The sequence below is a fragment of the Lithobates pipiens genome, unplaced genomic scaffold (assembly GCF_037356315.1).
Source record: "Lithobates pipiens isolate NorthernLeopardFrog02 unplaced genomic scaffold, aLitPip1_a1.2 Scaffold_27, whole genome shotgun sequence".
In the NCBI taxonomy this organism is placed as follows: domain Eukaryota; kingdom Metazoa; phylum Chordata; class Amphibia; order Anura; family Ranidae; genus Lithobates; species Lithobates pipiens.
Genome location: NW_027507788.1, coordinates 3,696,099 through 3,714,413, shown reverse-complemented (window position 1 = coordinate 3,714,413; position 18,315 = coordinate 3,696,099). Strand labels below are relative to the sequence as shown.

Sequence of the window (18,315 nt, the reverse complement as noted above, 5' to 3'; positions counted from 1 at the left end):
CTGAAAACGGTGAACCAGGACGCACCGGACCCCTGCTGTGCGACGGATCCGTCTTAGGTGTGAACCCAGGAAAGGAGAAAGAAATGGTTGCACATCCAGCAGCCATTTCTTTCTTCTTTCCAAGTTTCCCACGGAAGCGGGCCGGGGCTAGCAGTTCTGGCACCTCTGGCACTGAATGTATGTAATGGCTGGGGGGTGCTGGAGGGTCTATTCCTGGCTGCTGGGGGATCTGTTATCTCTGGAGGGGATCTATTGTTGCAGAGAGATCTATTGTTGCTGGGAAGGGCCTATTGAGTGAGGAGTCTGTTGATGCTGGCTACTGGGAGACCTTTTGTTGCTGGGGTGGATCTATTTTGCGGGGAGTAGGTATTGTTTTTGGTGGGAGGTCTATTGTTGCTGGGGGGGTCTATTTTTTGTGAAGGGGTCTAGTGTTGCTGGCTACAGGTTATCTATTTTACTGCTTTCCATGTTATCATTAACAAAGTCCATACAAATTACGTAGCATCACAAAATTATACTTGGTTCTGCATTTTCCTAAAGGGGGGATACTGGGAGGTGGGTAGGGAGTGGAACCAAGGGACGGTCCTCGGAGGTGGGTAGGGGGTGGAACCAAGGGACAGTGCTCAGAGGTGGGTAGGGGGTGGAACCAAGGGACAGTGCTCAGAGGTGGGTAGGGGGGGGACCAAGGGACAGTGCTCAGAGGTGGGTAGGGGGTGCAACCAAGGGACAGTGCTTGGAGGTGGAACCAAGGGACAATGCTCGGAGGTGGGTAGGGGGTGGAACCAAGGGACAGTGCTCGGAGGTGGGTAGGGGGTGGAACCAAGGGACAGTGCTCGGAGGTGGGTAGGGGGTGGAACCAAGGGATAGTGCTCAGAGGTGGGTAGGGGGTGGAGCCAAGGGACAGTGCTCAGAGGGGGGTAGGGGGTGGAACCAAGGGACAATGCTCGGAGGTGGAACCACAAAAAATGGACAATGCTCGGAGGTGGAACCAAGGGACAATGCTCGGAGGTGGAACCAAGGGACAATGCTCGGAGGTGGGTAGGGGATGGAACCAAGGGACAGTGCTCAGAGGTGGGTAGGGGGTGGAACCAAGGGCCAGTGCTCAGAGGTGGGTAGGGGGTGGAACCAAGGGACAGTGCTTGGAGGTGGAACCAAGGGACAATGCTCGGAAGTGGGTAGGGGGTGGAACCAAGGGACAGTGCTCAGAGGTGGGTAGGGGTGGAACCAAGGGACAGTGCTCGGAGGTGGGTAGGGGGTGGAACCAAGGGACAGTGCTCAGAGGTGGGTAGGGGGTGGAGCCAAGGGACAGTGCTCAGAGGTGGGTAGGGGGTGGAGCCAAAGGACAGTGCTCAGAGGTGGGTAGGGGGTGGAACCAAGGGACAGTGCTTGCAGATGGAACCAAGGGACAATGCTTGGAGGTGGAACCACAAAAAATGGGCAATGCTCGGAGGTGGAACCAAGAGACAATGCTCGGAGGTGGAACCAAGGGACAATGCTCGGAGGTGGGTAGGGGTGGAGAAAAGTGGTGATGTAAAGGGGGGAGTACCTGCACCTATTCTCTAAGAAAAAAAGCCCTGCTCACACTTATTAGGAGAATCTAACGCCTCGGCGCAGACTTTCTGAGAAAAATGAAATCTGTAGGTGGCCTCAATAATCAACGAATAGGGAAGCAATTTGCATTGTAGAGGGAAGGACCTATATGAAGTATGATGAAAACATTATGGTCCAGTAAATATTGTGAAAGTCGATTTATAATGATTGCTTTCAGGTAAACTGTATCATAAATGAAGACGTGTATTCATGGAAAATCCTTTGCACATATAACAGAACATTTCCTGCATATTGAAAACTGTCTTTGAGAGAGGTGAATGCGGTTTTGATGCTTTGTCATCAATCTCTTGTTAACCCTACACATGACCCGATTACAGCAGCCTGAAAATTGGTTGCAGGACTAGGAACGAGGCCAACATTAGACGGGAAAGGTCTCAGACGATGTGCCAATGTAACTTAAATTGCATTGAGCCCATTACAGCGAAGCTTTGTCACCCTGGAGTGCAGGTGGCCCCCGGTTGCTGTCGTCTTGGCACCCCTAACGGTTTTGGCCATCACGGGCACATCATACAAAACTCTGCCAGGGTTCTTTTTTTTTTTTTTTTTTCTACGTCTTGGCCAACTGTGACTGGTAGACTGCCTGGGAGTGTTAGCTTGACACAATGTGTAACAGTAATTAAGAAATAAAGCCTCCTGCCCCGGCTTCACAGTAATCAATGTGCTAAGTAACTTCCATGGTCCAATGCTTCAAAAATCACCATTAGCCTACGCCACTTACGGCCAGAAAATTTCTTATTTTCTGCTTTTCATCGTCCATGGACGGGGGGAATCTCCACTTCGCAGTATTTATACATCTGCACTTGCAACGATGACAATAAACTTGTTCCGAGAGTGTTACGAATCAGAAATTTGTCCCATTTTCTCCACCGCCTTCCAGTGAGCGTTTTGGCTGCCTGGTTTGAGGTTTTTCGGTGGCCAAAAGAAAAAAAAAATATTACCGGGAGGAGAGGACGGAGGGGTGGAGAGCTGTGTGGACAGTCGTCACAATAAAGCGCTTCATATATTTACTCGGGAGTTCTGCTCCTATCTGAGAAGATGTTATCTTTCGAGGCCTTTTCAAAAGATCTTCTCCAACATCTACCGTCTGAGGCTTTGGCCTCACCACCATCTCCAGTACATATATAATATATTCATCGTTTATGTGTATAGAAGAGACCGACTCTACTGAGAAAGTAGAACAATTCATATCAGCCCAAGGGAGAGAAAATCGAATGTGCCTTCAGACTTGTAAATTTAGGGCTTCGGTTTTGGGTGGCAAACCCAAAAGAAGATGCAGAAGCACCTAGAAAAAAAAAAAACTTGGGCTGGCCCAAGACATTGTGCTGCCTGAGTCCAAGAATGATTTGCTGCCCCACCCCTCCCAAAAAAAAAAAAAAAAAAGTCACGCCCACCAAAAGGCCCCAACATCCATTATTTTATATCATAATAATTAAAATTAAAATTAAATTTATCAGGAAGTCAGATTTTTGTCTATATGCAAAATTATATGACATACCATTATGTTCAATTCCAAGGGGTGGGCTAGGGCAGTATGTAGACAGGCTAGGGTAGTAAATGGGCATGCTAGGGTAGTATGTGGACAGGCTAGGGTAGTATATGGACAGGTTAAGGCAGTATAGGGGCGGGCTGGGGTAGTATATAGACAGGCTAGGGTAGTATATAGACAGGTTAGAGTGGTATATAGACAGGCTAGGGTAATATTTCATGGACAGGCTAGGGTAGTAAATGGGCATATAGGGTAGTATATGGACAGGCTAGGGTAGTATATGGACAAGTTAAGGCAGTATAGGGGCAGGCTAGGGTAGTGTATAGACAGGCTAGGGCAGTACATAGACAGGTTAGGGTAGTAAATGGGCATGCTAGGGTAGTATATGGACAGGCTAGGGTAGTATATGGACAGGTTAAGGCAGTAAAGGGGCAGGCTGGTGTAGTATATAGACAGGCTAGAGTGGTATATAGACAGGCTAGGGTAGTATAGGGGCAGGCTAGGGTAGTATATCATGGACAGGCTAGGGTAGTAAATGGGCATGCTAGGGTAGTATATGGACAGGCTAGGGTAGTATATGGACAAGTTAAAGCAGTATAGGGGCAGGCTAGGGTAATATATAGACAGGCTAGAGTGGTATATAGACAGGCTAGGGTAGTAAATGGGCACGCTAGGGTAGTATATGGACAGGCTAGGGTAGTATATGGACAGGTTAAGGCAGTTAAGGCAGTATAGGGGCAGGCTGGGGTAGTATATACTCAGGCTAGGGTAGTATATAGACAGGTTAGAGTGGTATATAGACAGGCTAGGGTAGTATTGGGGCAGGCTAGGGTAGTATATCATGGACAGACTAGGGTAGTAAATGGGCATGCTAGGGTAGTATATAAACAGGCTAGGGTAGTACATGGACAAGTTAAGGTAGTATAGGGGCAGGCTAGGGTAGTATATAGACCGGCTAAAGTGATATATAGACAGGCTAGGTAGTATAGGGGCAGGCTAGGGAAGTATATCATGGACAGGCTAGGGTAGTAAATGGGCATGCTAGGGTAGTATTTTGGATAATGCAAACATTTTACTAATATCCACAACAGGCTCATTGGCCTAAACTGTTGCCAATATGTTTTAAGTTTTTTTGATTTTTCAAAAGGTTTATACATTTTATTTATATGCTGCAACTAGACATGTGCAATTTGTTTCTTTCCGAATTATTTTTTTAAATTAATTTTTGACAAATTCATCAATTTGGATACATCCGAATTAACGAAAACCCGTTTAACTAATTTTTCCGAATATTCGTAAATTCTAAAATTGAAAATTCGAAGATCTGAAAACCCGAAAATCTGAAATAATAACTATTAAATTATAAGGTATTGTAATTTCCTTTTGAATATGGCTGTTAGTGGACGTAACGAATTCGTAAAATCATAATTTCGAAAAACTCCAAAATTAGAAAATATGAAAATTAAAAAATATGAACATAAGAAAATCCGAAAATTAGAAAGAACGAAAATTTTAAATAACAACTAACTAACTAATAATAAATAACTATTAAATTATAGGTATTGGAATTTCCTTTCAAATTTTTCTGTTAGTGAATGAAACAATTTCCTAAAATCCTATATTCGAAAATTCGTAAATATGAAAATCTGAAAATTCAAAAATACGAAAATAAGAAAGAAAATCCGAAAATTCTAAATGACAACTAACTAACTAATTAACTGAACATAATGAATACAAAATAACAAATGCCATTATCAAATTAATAATAATGGAATAATGGAACGTAACAAATTAATAATAATAATAAACAACAATAATAATAAATAACTTTTTATTATTATTATTTATTATTAATTCGATCTGTTCCATTTGTTTAGATGCGGCATTTGTTATTTTCGGATAATTCATAACTTTGTATAAATTCGTATTTGTTATGTTCACTAACAGCCAAATTTGAAAGGAAATTCCAATACCTATAATTGAATAGTTAGTTATTATTAGTTAGTTAGTTGGTTATTATTTAGATTTTTCAGATTTTCATTCTTTCAAATTTAGTATTTTCAAATTTTCGGATTTTCGAATCTACGAATGTTTGAATTCTCAAATTTATCAGCTTTCAAATTTGCGAATTTATGAATTGCGATTATAATGAATGATCCGGAAAAAAAAGGAAAAAATCGAATCAAGCGAAAGCGAACGAATGTTTCGACGGTGCACATGTCTAGCTGCAACTCCCTCTGGATATATATATATATATATGCACACAGGTATATTTCTATATAGAAAAACATTGTAAATAAGGTAAACTGCAATAACAACTTGAATATTTGCTTCCTAAACACAAGCCACATCACCACATTTCCCTTTAACAGTAATAAAGATAAATAAATGTAATAAATAAAATGCGGGAAACATACACTCCAGAAATAAAGAAGCCATGAGAAAGCGAGGGCCCCAAAATAAGCCCCCTCCACATACAGATATCCCCCTACAATATACAATATAGCTGAACCGATTGTTGTTGATGACAGACACATCTCCTACAGATGGACTGAGTAGGCTACAAAGGGAGAGGAGAACAATCATTGACTAAATAAGCTCTACAAAAAAATATTATTTCCTTCTTCTATTTCCACTTTTAGTTGAAAATGTTTAAAAAGTTTTCTACCAACTCAGATTTTTTGAAAGTGAAATTAAATCAAGCAAAAAAAAAAAAAAAAGTTTTGGGCATGGGGCTGGGCCAAGGTGTAGACCCGAAGAAGTGGCCACCTTGTTGGGGCCTCAGTAGGAGTTTGGCGAAAACAGAGTAGGACCTGTAAACCATGCTGGCCACTGAAGTGGTTTGCAGCTCATTGTGGGGGGGGGGGGGGGATTTTTTGTCTTGGGTGTAAAGGGCCTTGTCCCGGCACCCCTTGAACTTTTAAATTTAGGCAAACGGCATTACACAAAGTGCCGTTGCCAATGAGTAATGAGACAGAAGTTGGATGATTCACTGATACGGCTACACCAGCCATAGAAAAGTTAGACTTGACAAGATGCCCCCCCCCCCCCCCAGCATCCTGCAGCTGATGCATTGACCCTTTAAGTGCTCAGCACTGCTCGAAGCTTCCCAATCCCTATCTGTTCTCCATAGCACTTGTGTCTGCCCCCCCCCCCCCCATGGTTCGGAAGCGGCTCATTAGTGTCGACCCCTAATGGCACTGAAAGGGTAAAAACACAACAACTGCAGCGCTCCTGAAAATGATCATTAGCCCCTCGCCCCAGTCCCAGCGCCCCCCCCCCCCTCCCTCCTTTCCTCCCAGAGGTTTTAATATGCAAGGAGTAGTGTTCACACGTCTGGGTGTATTGATATCACATTGCCCCGTTCAGGGCTGTCACTGGGACATTCAGCGTGTAATGGCCCCCTAAGGTGCAGCCTTTGCCGGGCTCTCAAAGATCGGCCACAAAAACTGCTCAGAGTTTCACGCAAGGTGACACAATAAAAGGCATCTCACGGCGTCGGACATGCTTCAGAAAAGGCTAAAGATGCCCAGCTCCCCCCCCCCCCCAGTCCCTGTCACTCATTGCCTCCTGATGGCCGCCACCATTCATACCCTAAGTGAAGGCCAGCATAAAAAGCTAGAATCAGCAGAACAGGCCAGGTACAACACTCACTACAGTTATATATCATGGGGATGCTTCCAGGAGCAATACAGATCATAGAATATTATAGAGGAAGAACTTGGGTTAAGCATCATGGAGATGCCTCCAAGAATAGTTCAACCTTACGAAATAGAGGAAGAACTTAGGTTATGTAGCAAGGGAATGCCTCGAGGAACAATACAGACCATAGGATATAGAGGAAGAACTTGTGTTATGTATCATGGGAAGGCAATCAAGAGCAATACACAGACCATAGGACATAGAGGAAGAACTTGGGTTATGCATCATGGAGATGCCTCCAAGAATAATACAGACCATAGGATATAGAGGAAGAGCTTAGGATATGTATTATAGGGATGCCCTCAAGAGCAATACACAGACCATAGGATATGGAGGAAGACCTTGGGTTATGCATCATGGAGATGCCTCCAAGAATAATACAGACCATAGGATATAGAGGAAGAGCTTAGGATATGTATTATAGGGATGCCCTCAAGAGCAATACACAGACCATAGGATATGGAGGAAGACCTTGGGTTATGCATCATGGAGATGCCTCCAAGAATAATTCAGACCATAGGATATAGAGGAAGAACTTAGGTTATGTCTTGAGGAGCAATATAGACCATAGGATATAGAGAAAGAAATTGTGTTATGTATCATGGGAATGCCTCCAAGAGCAATACACAGACCATAGGACATAGAGGAAGAACTTGGGTTATGCATCATGGAGATGCCTCCAAGAATAATACAGACCATAGGATATAGAGGAAGAGCTTAGCTTATGTATTATAGGGATGCCCTCAAGAGCAATACACAGACCATAGGATATAGAGAAAGAAGTTGTGTTATGTATCATGGGAATGCCTCCAAGAGCAATACACAGACCATAGGACATAGAGGAAGAACTTGGGTTAAACATCATGGAGATGCCTCCAAGAATAGTTCAGACCTTTCAAAATAGAGGAAGAACTTAGGTTATGTAGCAAAGGGAATGCCTCGAGGAACAATACATTCCATAGGATATAGAGGAAGAACTTGTATTATGTATCATGAGAAGGCCCTCAAGAGCAATACACAGACCATAGGACATAGAGGAAGAACTTGGGTTATGCATCATGGAGATGCCTCCAAGAATAATACAGACCATAGGATATAGAGGAAGAGCTTAGCTTATGTATTATAGGGATGCCCTCAAGAGCAATACACAGACCATAGGATATGGAGGAAGAACTTAGGTTATGTCTTATGGGAATGACTTGAGGAGCAATATAGACCATAGGATATAGAGGAAGAACTTAGGTTATGTATTATGGGAATGACTTGAGGAGCAATATAGACCAAAAGATATAGAGGAAGAACTCGTGTTATGTATCATGGGAATGCCTCCAAGAGCAATACACAGACCATAGGATATAGAGGAAGAACTTGGGTTAAGCATCATGGAGATGCCTCCAAGAACAATTCAGACCATAGGATATAGAGCAGTGGTTCTCAACCTGGGGGTCGGGACCCCCTCAGGGGTCGAATGATGATTTGCCAGGGGTCATCAAATCCTGGTCTGTTCCTGATGCCTGCACCGCTCTCCCAAAACTTTTTGCGGCTGCCAAGTCTTGCCTCAGGTGCTGAAAACCCACGCTATGAAAATAATTTTACTGCTAGGGGTCCCCACAACTTGGGAAATTTTATCAAGGGGCCCCGGCACTAGTAAGGTTGAGAAGCACTGATATAGAGGAAGAACTTGGGTTATGTATCATGGGAATGCCTCCTAGAGAAATACACAGACCATAGGATATAGAGGAAGAACTGGGATTATGCATCATGGAGATGCCTCCAAGAACATTTCAGACCATAGGATATAGAGGAAGAACTTAGGCTATGTATCATGGGAATGCCTCGAGGAACGATACAGACCATAGGATATAGAGGAAGAACTTGTGTTATGTATCATGGGAATGCCTCCAAGAGCAATACACAGACCATAGGATATAGAGGAAGAACTTGGGTTATGTATCATGGGAATGCCTCCAAGAGCAATACACAGACCATAGGATATAGAGGATGAACTTGGGTTATGCATCATGAGGATGCTTCCAGGAGAAATACAGACCATAGGATATAGTCCACATATTCGTATCCTATGCTGCCCAGAATGTTGGGATATAAGGTGCATTTTCCTGCTGGGTACTCAGCTGGCTAGCCAAAGTAATATGGTTTATTCATACAGGTAACTTATATTTATATAGATACATAGTCACATAGGGAAATAGATACATAGGGGGTTTATTTACTAAAGCTGGAGAGTGCAAAATCAGGCTCACTTCTGCATAGAAACCAATCAGCTTCCAGGTTTTATTGCCAAAGCTTAATTGAACAAGCTGAGGTTAGACGCTGATTGGCTGCCATGTACAGTTGCACCAGAGTCTGTATTCTCCAGCTTTAATAAATCGACCCCATAGTTACATAGTCGCATCACCTCCCCCCCCCCCTTTTAAATATTCACATTTTGTTGCTATGCAGCCTGAAATGAAGACAGACACATTTTTTATTTTACCCAGCTGTATTCCAAGTGAAAGATATAGCGCCAACCTTTCGAGAAAAAAATTCAAATAAATTATAAATGCATGGATTCCAATGGATGTTTTTTTTTTTTTTTTTTTTTAGAAGCACGTGTTTGGAGCCTGAGGCTCTAATTGGACTCAAAAAAGAGTGAGTCTGGGGGCGCAAAGCACTGAACCTTTACAGACTAAGACTGAGATGCCATTAAGGTTCATCACGTAAAGGCAGGCACAGAACGGGGGGGGGGGGGGGGGGCATGGATGTGACGTCACCACGCACGCCATTGTGTAACATTAGCGAAAATAATATTCGCAAATGTCTTCCTGTTTCTCCTCCCGGCCAATCGTATCTCAGGGCCCGCTTCCTGATTGAATCCTAAGACCCCATTGGCCCGGATTCCAGGACTCCTGATTGGCCGGGAGAAGATCGCTGGGACTCTGGGCTGGGGCTCGAGGGGAGAGAGATGCAGGGATAAAGGTAAGTGTGGGGCTGATGGGGGGGGGGGTCGCCTGGCGGGCAAGCGAAGTGGCAATCGACGGGGGGGGGGGGTGGTGCTAGGGTAGCGGTGACCGATTGAGTGGCGAGGGGGGTGGGGGTGAGAGTGCGTTTATGGTGGTTGGCTGGCTGGGTGAGGGCCGCCACCCCCCCCCCCCCCCCCCCCCAAGTAATTTGAGCACCAGGCACCACCGGTCATTGATTGCAGTTTTGAAATGTATCCATGAACAAAAAAAACTTTATACTCTCCAATATATTGGTGAAGCGAGACTCTGGGATCTCCTCGTTGCGGTTTGTGATGTGGTCGGGCCTGGGAATGAAATTTTATTGCAGACACAGGGAGCGATGATAGATTCGGCCACGCTGGAAACGCAATCTGCGGAAAGCTCCCTGCGGTTAGAGCTCGGGATTTTGGGGTCTGTAGATAATAACATAGAAAGTGTTCTTCATCTGCTGTGATTTCAGTGCGAGCGTTTCCAGAGATCTCACCCCGCGTTCCCCTCCGATGTTATCACTCTTCTCTATTAGAGTCTTATAATTGCAGACATATTCCAGGTCCGGCTCCAAAAAAACACGACGCAGCCTCTAGATGGGGAACGCGGCTTTTGTCACGAGAAATTACGCTTTAACCCTTTCGCTGCCACAACCGTTTTTCAGTTTTTTTTGTTTTTTCGCACACATGCTTTAAAAATTTTTTTTTAGGTCTGAAGATTAATCAAACCCCCCCCCCCAAACAGTATACACTTTCTGAAAGCAGATACCCTGGAGAATGAAATAATGGTCATTCTGGATTTTTATGTCACATTAAATATATATTAAAGTTAATATTAGGGCACACAAATGCCTTGTATTACCCAATTTTTTTGGGGTAAAACACAAAAGATGAGGTTGCGCCGAGTAAATAGATACCCAACATGTTAAGCCTTAAAATTGTGCGCGCCCGTGAAACGATGACAAACATTGGTACCGTAGATTTCATAGGTGACATTTTTAAAGCCCCTGCAGGTCATCAGTTTAACGTTAATAATGGGCCTAGAATTGTTACTCTGCAGCCATATGGGACATATGTAGCCAATTCAACATTTTTCGTGAGTAGGTGCCTCCAATATGTAGAGATGGGGCAGGGCTCAAAATTAATTTTATCGGAGTGGTGGGGGGGGGGGGGGGAATAGTTTAAGTGCTTGGGTGTAACTTTCATTTGGAATGAAAGTCGGCCAAATGTCCTGGTATGCTGACACCCTAGGAGTTTCCATCACTGGAACTAAGGGGCCAAGCCCAACCCCTGAAGAACAACCTCCACACCATAATCCCCGCCTCCACCAAATGATTTGGTCCATAAAGACATGAATGAGTGAGTTTGGGGTGGAGGAACTTGACTGGCCTGCATAGAACACCTTTGGGATGAATTAGAGCGGAGACTGCAGGCCAGGCCTCCAACATCAGTGCCTGACCTCACAAATGTTCTTCTGGAAGAATGATCAAACATTCCCATAGACACCCTCCTAAACCTTGTGGACGGCCTTCCCAGAAGAGTTGAAGCTGCTATAGCTGGAAAGGGCGGAGCCAACTCAATATTGAACCCTCCGGACTAAGACTGGGATGTCATTAAAGTTCACGTGCGTGTAAAGGCAGGCAGAGAGTGGGGGGGGGGGGCTTGGACATTCCTAAACCTTGTGGACAACCTTCCCAGAAGAGGTGAAGCTGTTATAGCTGCAAAGGATGGACCAACTCAATAGTGAACCCTACGGACTTAGCCCCTGTACACACGGTCGGAGATTTCGACAACCAAATCCGTCAGATTTTGTCCATCGGATCTTGTCCGAAACTGTTGCGTACACACGGTCGGACAAAGTTGTCGAAAAATCCGATCATTCAGAACGTGATGACGTAATTTCGTTACGATGGGACTACGTTCAGGCTAGTAGCCAATAGCTTTGATGTAGGAATTTGATCTGAGCATGCGTGGCACTTTGTCCGATCAAAATTCTCTACACATGATCGGAGTATGTCCTATCGGACCAGTTTGTCGGAAAATATTTCCAACAAGTTGGAAAATTGGGTCCAACGGATATTCCGACGGAAACAGTCCGATGCAGACCACACACAGTCGGATTATCCGACAAACCGGTCCGATAGGACACATTCCGTCGGAATCTCCGACCGTGTGTACAATGGCTAAGACTGGGATGCCATTAAAGTTCACTTGCGTGTAAAGGCAGGCAGAGAGCGGGGGGGGGGCTTGGACATTCCTAAGCCTTGTGGACAACTTTGTCAGAAGAGGTGAAGCTGCTATAGCTGCAAAGGGTGGGCCAACTCAATATTGAACCCTATGGTCTAATGCCATTAAAGTTCACGTGCATGTAAAAGCAAGCGTCCCAATACTTTTGGTAATATAGCGTGGACGCTCGATGCATGTACTCAATGATAATACCTTATAGTTCCCACCTGAAGTAGACTTAATGGACTTTATATTCTAAGGCTTTAGACTCTCAGATCGAAGTGTTGCACCAAAGCCTTTCAATCACCACCTTCAGAGAATAATCCGACCCTAAGAGCTGGCACTCTAATTGGACATCAAACACTTAAGCTGTCCACCCCATTATGTATTCTTCCTGATATCCGTCCACATAATGAGCTGATCAGAGATTTCGTTTCTACGGGCTTTTCACCTCCGCCATGCCCATGCGAAGAGTATCAGATGAAAATCCCCATTGCAATGAATATAAAGCCAGATTTCACTCATGAATGAGGCCGCGGTCTGCCGCTGCAAAGGATCATGGGAGCCACAGAACCTGGATTGCGCTTTGACATCCACAACCTAAAGGTTTCTTGTGTCACAGTTGGCTGCTTTAGTTTAAAAAAAAAAAAAAGAAAAAGAAATAAGCCCGATCCCGTATTCCCCCCTCCCGAAATATTGCTTTGCGGCTTCTCCAACTCCAGCTGAGCTGTAAATCACTTTTCATTTTCCGAACCCCGCTCCCCGGCCTGTTTGGTATTCAGGGGCACTCCGCCGGCCCAGAGTGTCATTCTGCTTGGGCCAAACTCCTTGATTAAAACACATATCAGATATTACTGGCTTTATTTTCCTTCCATTGCCGCACGCCATGGATTCTACACTACATTAAATGGTAATAAAGTGGATGGCGGTGGGGGGGGGGGGGGCGGTGGGGGGGGGGGGGTGGGGGGGTAGGGGGAGGGGGTGGAGAATACAGATAGCGACCACGACGTACCTTCGTAATGGTGCGCCAGGGTACAATGGCGTTTCACCGCCATCGCTGGAGACCTCTCTGTTCGTGTCGTCTGGTGACCGAATTCAGAAAAAATGTTATTTATTAGCCAGAAAGCTGCAGCAATCTGTTTCCAGCTGTTTCCAGGGTTCGGGGGTCTCCGTGCCCGGGATTTTGATGTTTTGTGGCAGCGCTTCTCGAACTCTCTTCGTCCCCCCCCCCCCTCCCCCGTCAGACCTGTCATAACTGTAAGGAAAGAGCAGCTGGGAATCCAGATAGTTGTGTTTCTTTTCTTACAAAGTGAGGCCGCGGGGAGATTAAGAGTGGCTGTAGTCTGTCTGCCAGCTCCCTCCATTATATTAATGATATCCACCAAAGGTCTCCGTTATGGGCTTCTTGTGTTCCTCCAGCTGTCCGGGAACTACAAGTCCCAGGTCTCAACAGCTGGAGGGCCAAATGTTGCCCCAAAGCTCCCATCATTTAGCCTTTCCTAATGGGAATCCTTTTTATTTATTTATTTATTTATATATATATTTTAACAAATTTTATTTTGAGGAAGATACAAGGATCTGATAATCAGCCATAGAGGCTTTACAACATGTCTATAGCATACAATTCATATTAATCCATTGTAATTTCAAGTATTTTTTTAGGTAGATTGGTGAATGTGACCAGCTGGCCTCTATCTCATACCAAAACATGCTTATATCCATATACATAGTTACATAGATTGTAAAGTTGAATAAAGATCCACCATTCCCTATAATTGAGGTCCTCCTTCCCCATAACCAAGGTTCTCCATGCCCCATATCAGATGTGCTCCATACCTCATAACTGAGGCCCCCCATTCCCTATAACTGAAGCCCTCCATCCCCCAAAGCTGAGGTCCTCCATCCCCCATAACTCCATCCACCATAACGGAGGTCATCTATCCCCCATAACTCCATCCCCCATAACTGAGCTCCCCATTCCCCCTTAATTGAGGTTCTCCATTCCCAAGTACTAAGCTCCTCCATCCCTCATAACTGAGGTCCTCCAACCCCATAACTCCATCCCCCATAACTCCATCCCCCATAACGGAGGTCATCTATCCCCCATAACTCCATCCGCTATAACTGAGCTCCCCATTCCCCCTTAATTGAGGTTCTCCATTCCCTAGTACTAAGCTCCTCCATCCCTCATAACTGAGGTCCTCCATCCCCATACCTAAGATCCGCCATTCCCTATAATTGAGGTCCTCCTTCCCCCATATCCAAGGTTCTCCAACCCCCATAACAGATGTTCTCCATCCCCCATAACTGAGGTCCCCCATTCTCTGTAACTGAAGTCCTCCATCCCCCAAAGCTGAGGTCCTTCATCCCCAATAACGGAGGTCATCCATCCCCCATAACTGAGCTCCTCTATCACCCCCTTAATTAAGGTCTTCCATTCCCTAGTACTATGCTCCTCCATCCCTCATAACTGAGGCTCTCCATCCCCATAACTAAGATCCACCATTCCCCATAATTGAGGTCCTCCTTCCCCCGTATCCAAGGTTCTCCAACCCCCATAACAGATATCCTCCATCCCCCATAAATGAGGTCCTCCATTCCCTATAACTGAGGTGCTCCATCCCCCATAACTGAGGCCCTCCAACCCCCATAACTGAGGTCCTCCTATTCTCCATAACTGAGCTCCTCCATCCCCCATTACTGAGGTCCTTCATTCACCATAACTGAGCTCCTCCATTCCCTAAAAGAGGTCCTTTATTCCCTCATACTTAAGATCCACCATTCCCTATAATTGAGGTCCTCCTTCAACCATATCCAAGGTTCTCCATCCCCCATTACAGGTGTCCTCCATCCCCCATAACAGATGTCCTCCATCCCCCCATAACTGAGGTCCTCTATTCCCTATAACTGAGGTCCTCCATCCCCCATAACCAAATTCCTTCATCCCCCACAACTGAGCTCTTACATTCCCCATAACTGAGCTCCTACACCCCCCCCCATAACTGAACTCCTCCATCCTCCAAATTTGAGGTCAGCACCCATCTTAGCTTTGTTACCCTTCTACGGACTCTCGCCGGTTCAAGCACATCCTTCCTGAGAATTGTTGGCCAGAACTGAACCCTGTGCTTAAGATTTACATTTTGTAAAGTGATAAAATGTAATACATTAACAGTTTTGTCTCACTTTCTGAAGCTACGAGGGCAGCAAATAATAATACTTTCTCCTAAACCCGTCACTCTGAACTATTTATTTTCTGCATTCACCTTACTTAAAGATTATTTTGGGGGGTCAATGGGATGCATGATCTGTCTGTGCTCGCCCCTAACTGCAATCCCGAGGAAGAAGACTGAACCCCCATCCTCTGATTATTTTTTATTTTTCTTTCCAAAAGTGTGTAAATGCTGAACACACACTATCTCTGGCTCAGTCATTTCAGATACAGTGAAGCTGTGCTGCTTTACTATCACAGTAAGGGTATGTGGCCCTGGCAGGAGGACTGCAGGCCCTATCAGGAGTATTGAGATGTATGGTAAAAATGGCCTTTAATTAAAACCAGTAAAGCATTTACAAATATCAAAAAAAAAAAGAACAAGAACCAAGTGAAGATTTTCCACCTCGAGGTCCCGTTACGCGTCACGTCTTTGTGTTCTATTCAGATGGGCGAATTCCTGCAGACGCACATTTCCATTAAAAAGTCGGCTGACCTGAGAGGGACAAGGTCACCTCCTTACTCCAGCTAAGAGGATTAACTAAAATTACTGAGCAGCAAATATACGGACAAGGTGGGCACATTTCCAGAGATTATCTGGATAGGTGTACGCCGCTCCAAGCTGGAAGTGTTAATAGTTCTGAGCTGGAGGCTGTTAATTGCATCATTATGGAGTAATCAGGATGAAAGCGCTCCCCTGTACATTGAGTATAGAACTCATTTCATCCAAAGATCTGGCTATGGGGGCGGCGAGGGGGGGAGGGGGGTAATCAGCGAAGCTACAAATTCAAATCAAAATTTTTCTCTTCAGTTAAAGGGGATTGTTGGTAAAAAAAATATAAATTTCCATGTTTCATATTTCCATATTTGTTTTCTAAAATCTTAGCCCTTGTACACGCGGTCGGAGATTCCCGACGGAATGTGTCCGATCGGACCGTGTTGTCGGAGGATAATCCGACTGTGTGTGGTCTCCATCGGACTGTACTCCGACGGACCAAGTTTATCCAACTTGTCGGTAAAATTTTCCGACAACATGATCCGATCGGACCTTGTCCGATCGTGTGCAGAGAATTCCGATCGGACAAAGTGCCACGCATGTTTAGATCAAATTCCTACACCAAAGCAGGGCTGTCTTTAATATTGATTGGACCCGGGGCAAAACTTTTCTTGGGCCCCCCCCCCCATACAGTTCCGCTCTCCACCTGCTCTGAGACATACAATAAATAGCAGCTAGACTCAAAATCAGTTTACTGAATCAGATCAGGCAGCTATTGCGATTGGTTGCCAGAGGTTATAGTGTATCATTACCGCTCACTGACTGGTTGCTAGAGGTTACAGTGTATCATTACCGCTCACTGACTGGTTGCTAGAGGTTACAGTGTATCATTACCGCTCACTGACTGGTTGCCAGAGGTTACAGTGTATCATTACCGCTCACTGACTGGTTGCTAGAGGTTACAGTGTATCATTACCGCTCACTGACTGGTTGCTAGAGGTTACAGTGTATCATTACCGCTCACTGACTGGTTGCTAGAGGTTACAGTGTATCATTACCGCTCACTGACTGGTTGCTAGAGGTTACAGCACACATCACGGCTCACTGATTAGTTGCTAGAGGTTACAGCACATGATTTCTGCTTGTTGATTGGTTGCTAGAGATTACTGTGGATATGACCTCAGGGGGGCATGATATACATATCAATGCCGCCGCCCGCCGCTATTTACATATAAAAGCCACTGCTATTTACATATGAATGCCTGTAAATTACATGTAAACACAGGGTCTGCAGGTGAGTCATCTGTACACAATAATAGGGCAGAGCTGGCCAGCATTAGTAGCAGCACTTCACACTGAGATATCAGGACACAGCACGGGACTAAAACCTCAAGGGACGAGGGAATTTAAACCAGCATAGTTGGCAAGTATGAGGCAGCTGCTTTTGGCCCCACAACAATGACAGGGCCCAGGGCAGCTGCCCCTTTTGCCCTGCCTTAAAAACAGCCCTGCACCAAAGCTATTGGCTACTAGCCTGAACGTAGTCCCGTCGTAACGAAATAACGTCACCACGTTCTGAACGATCGGATTTTCCGACAACTTTGTCCGACCGTGTGTATGCAACAATTTCGGACAAAACCCGACGGACAAAATCCGACGGATTTGGTTGTCGGAATGTCCGACCCGTGTGTACAAGGGCTTAGAGCTGATTGGATCTTTAAAGCTAGGAGAGCTACTAACATAGCAAATGATCTGTTCTACGGAGAGCAGGTAACGCTTACGCCCCGTCCACGCGATCGGACTTTCCGACAACAAAAAACGTGGAATTTTGTTCGAAGCTTGTTGGCTTCGACTTGTCTTGGCATACACACGGTCGCACAAATTACGAACGTGGGAACGCGGTGACGGACAAGACGTACGACGAGCCGAGAAAAAAGGAAGTTCAATAGCCGGTGCGGCTCCTTCTGCTTGATTCCGAGCAAGCATGCGTAGGACTTTTGTGCGTCGGACTTGTGTACACACTTTCGGAAATTCTGACAACAAAATTTTTGTTGGCGGAAAATTTGAGAACCTTCCAGCCAACGTTGGTTGGCTGAAATTTCGCCAGCAAATGTTCGATGGAGCGTACACACAGTTGGACTTTCAGCCAACAAGCTCACATCCAACATTTGTTGTCGGAAAATCCGATCGTGCGTACGGGGCATTAGAGATAATTGGTGGTCAATGGAAGGGGGTCGGAGTCTGTGTCTGTGCCTACCTCTGGAGCCAGGACAAGGGGTGGGCAGGAGGGGGCGGCTTCCCCCGGTGCAGCAAACTCATGTGAGGGAGGCACCGCTAGGTGAATTTTAGCATTTTAGGTTTTTAAGTTTTAGGGAGGGAGGGGGAAATTGAACTAAAGACACGTTGGGGGGGGGGGGGGTGGTTCACAGGCATTAACGAGGCGATTTGGGCTAGCATGGGGGAGGATTCATGCTGTCTACTTAGGTGGCACTCACCTACAGCAGTGCTGCAGTTGGAGAGGAAGTCAAGAGGAACATGGTTCCTCTATGGTTTCCTGCGTCACTGGGCAAGGTTTCCGATTGGATGCTGCTGCCCCATGT

General features: G+C 45.3%; 1 protein-coding gene across 9 annotated transcripts in view; it reads left to right on the top strand.

Annotated features, from left to right (window-relative positions):
* PAX7 (paired box 7) overlaps positions 1-18,315 on the top strand; it is a 184,473-nt gene that overhangs the window by 82,959 nt on the left and 83,199 nt on the right. The gene's annotated exons all lie outside the window — the stretch shown is intronic.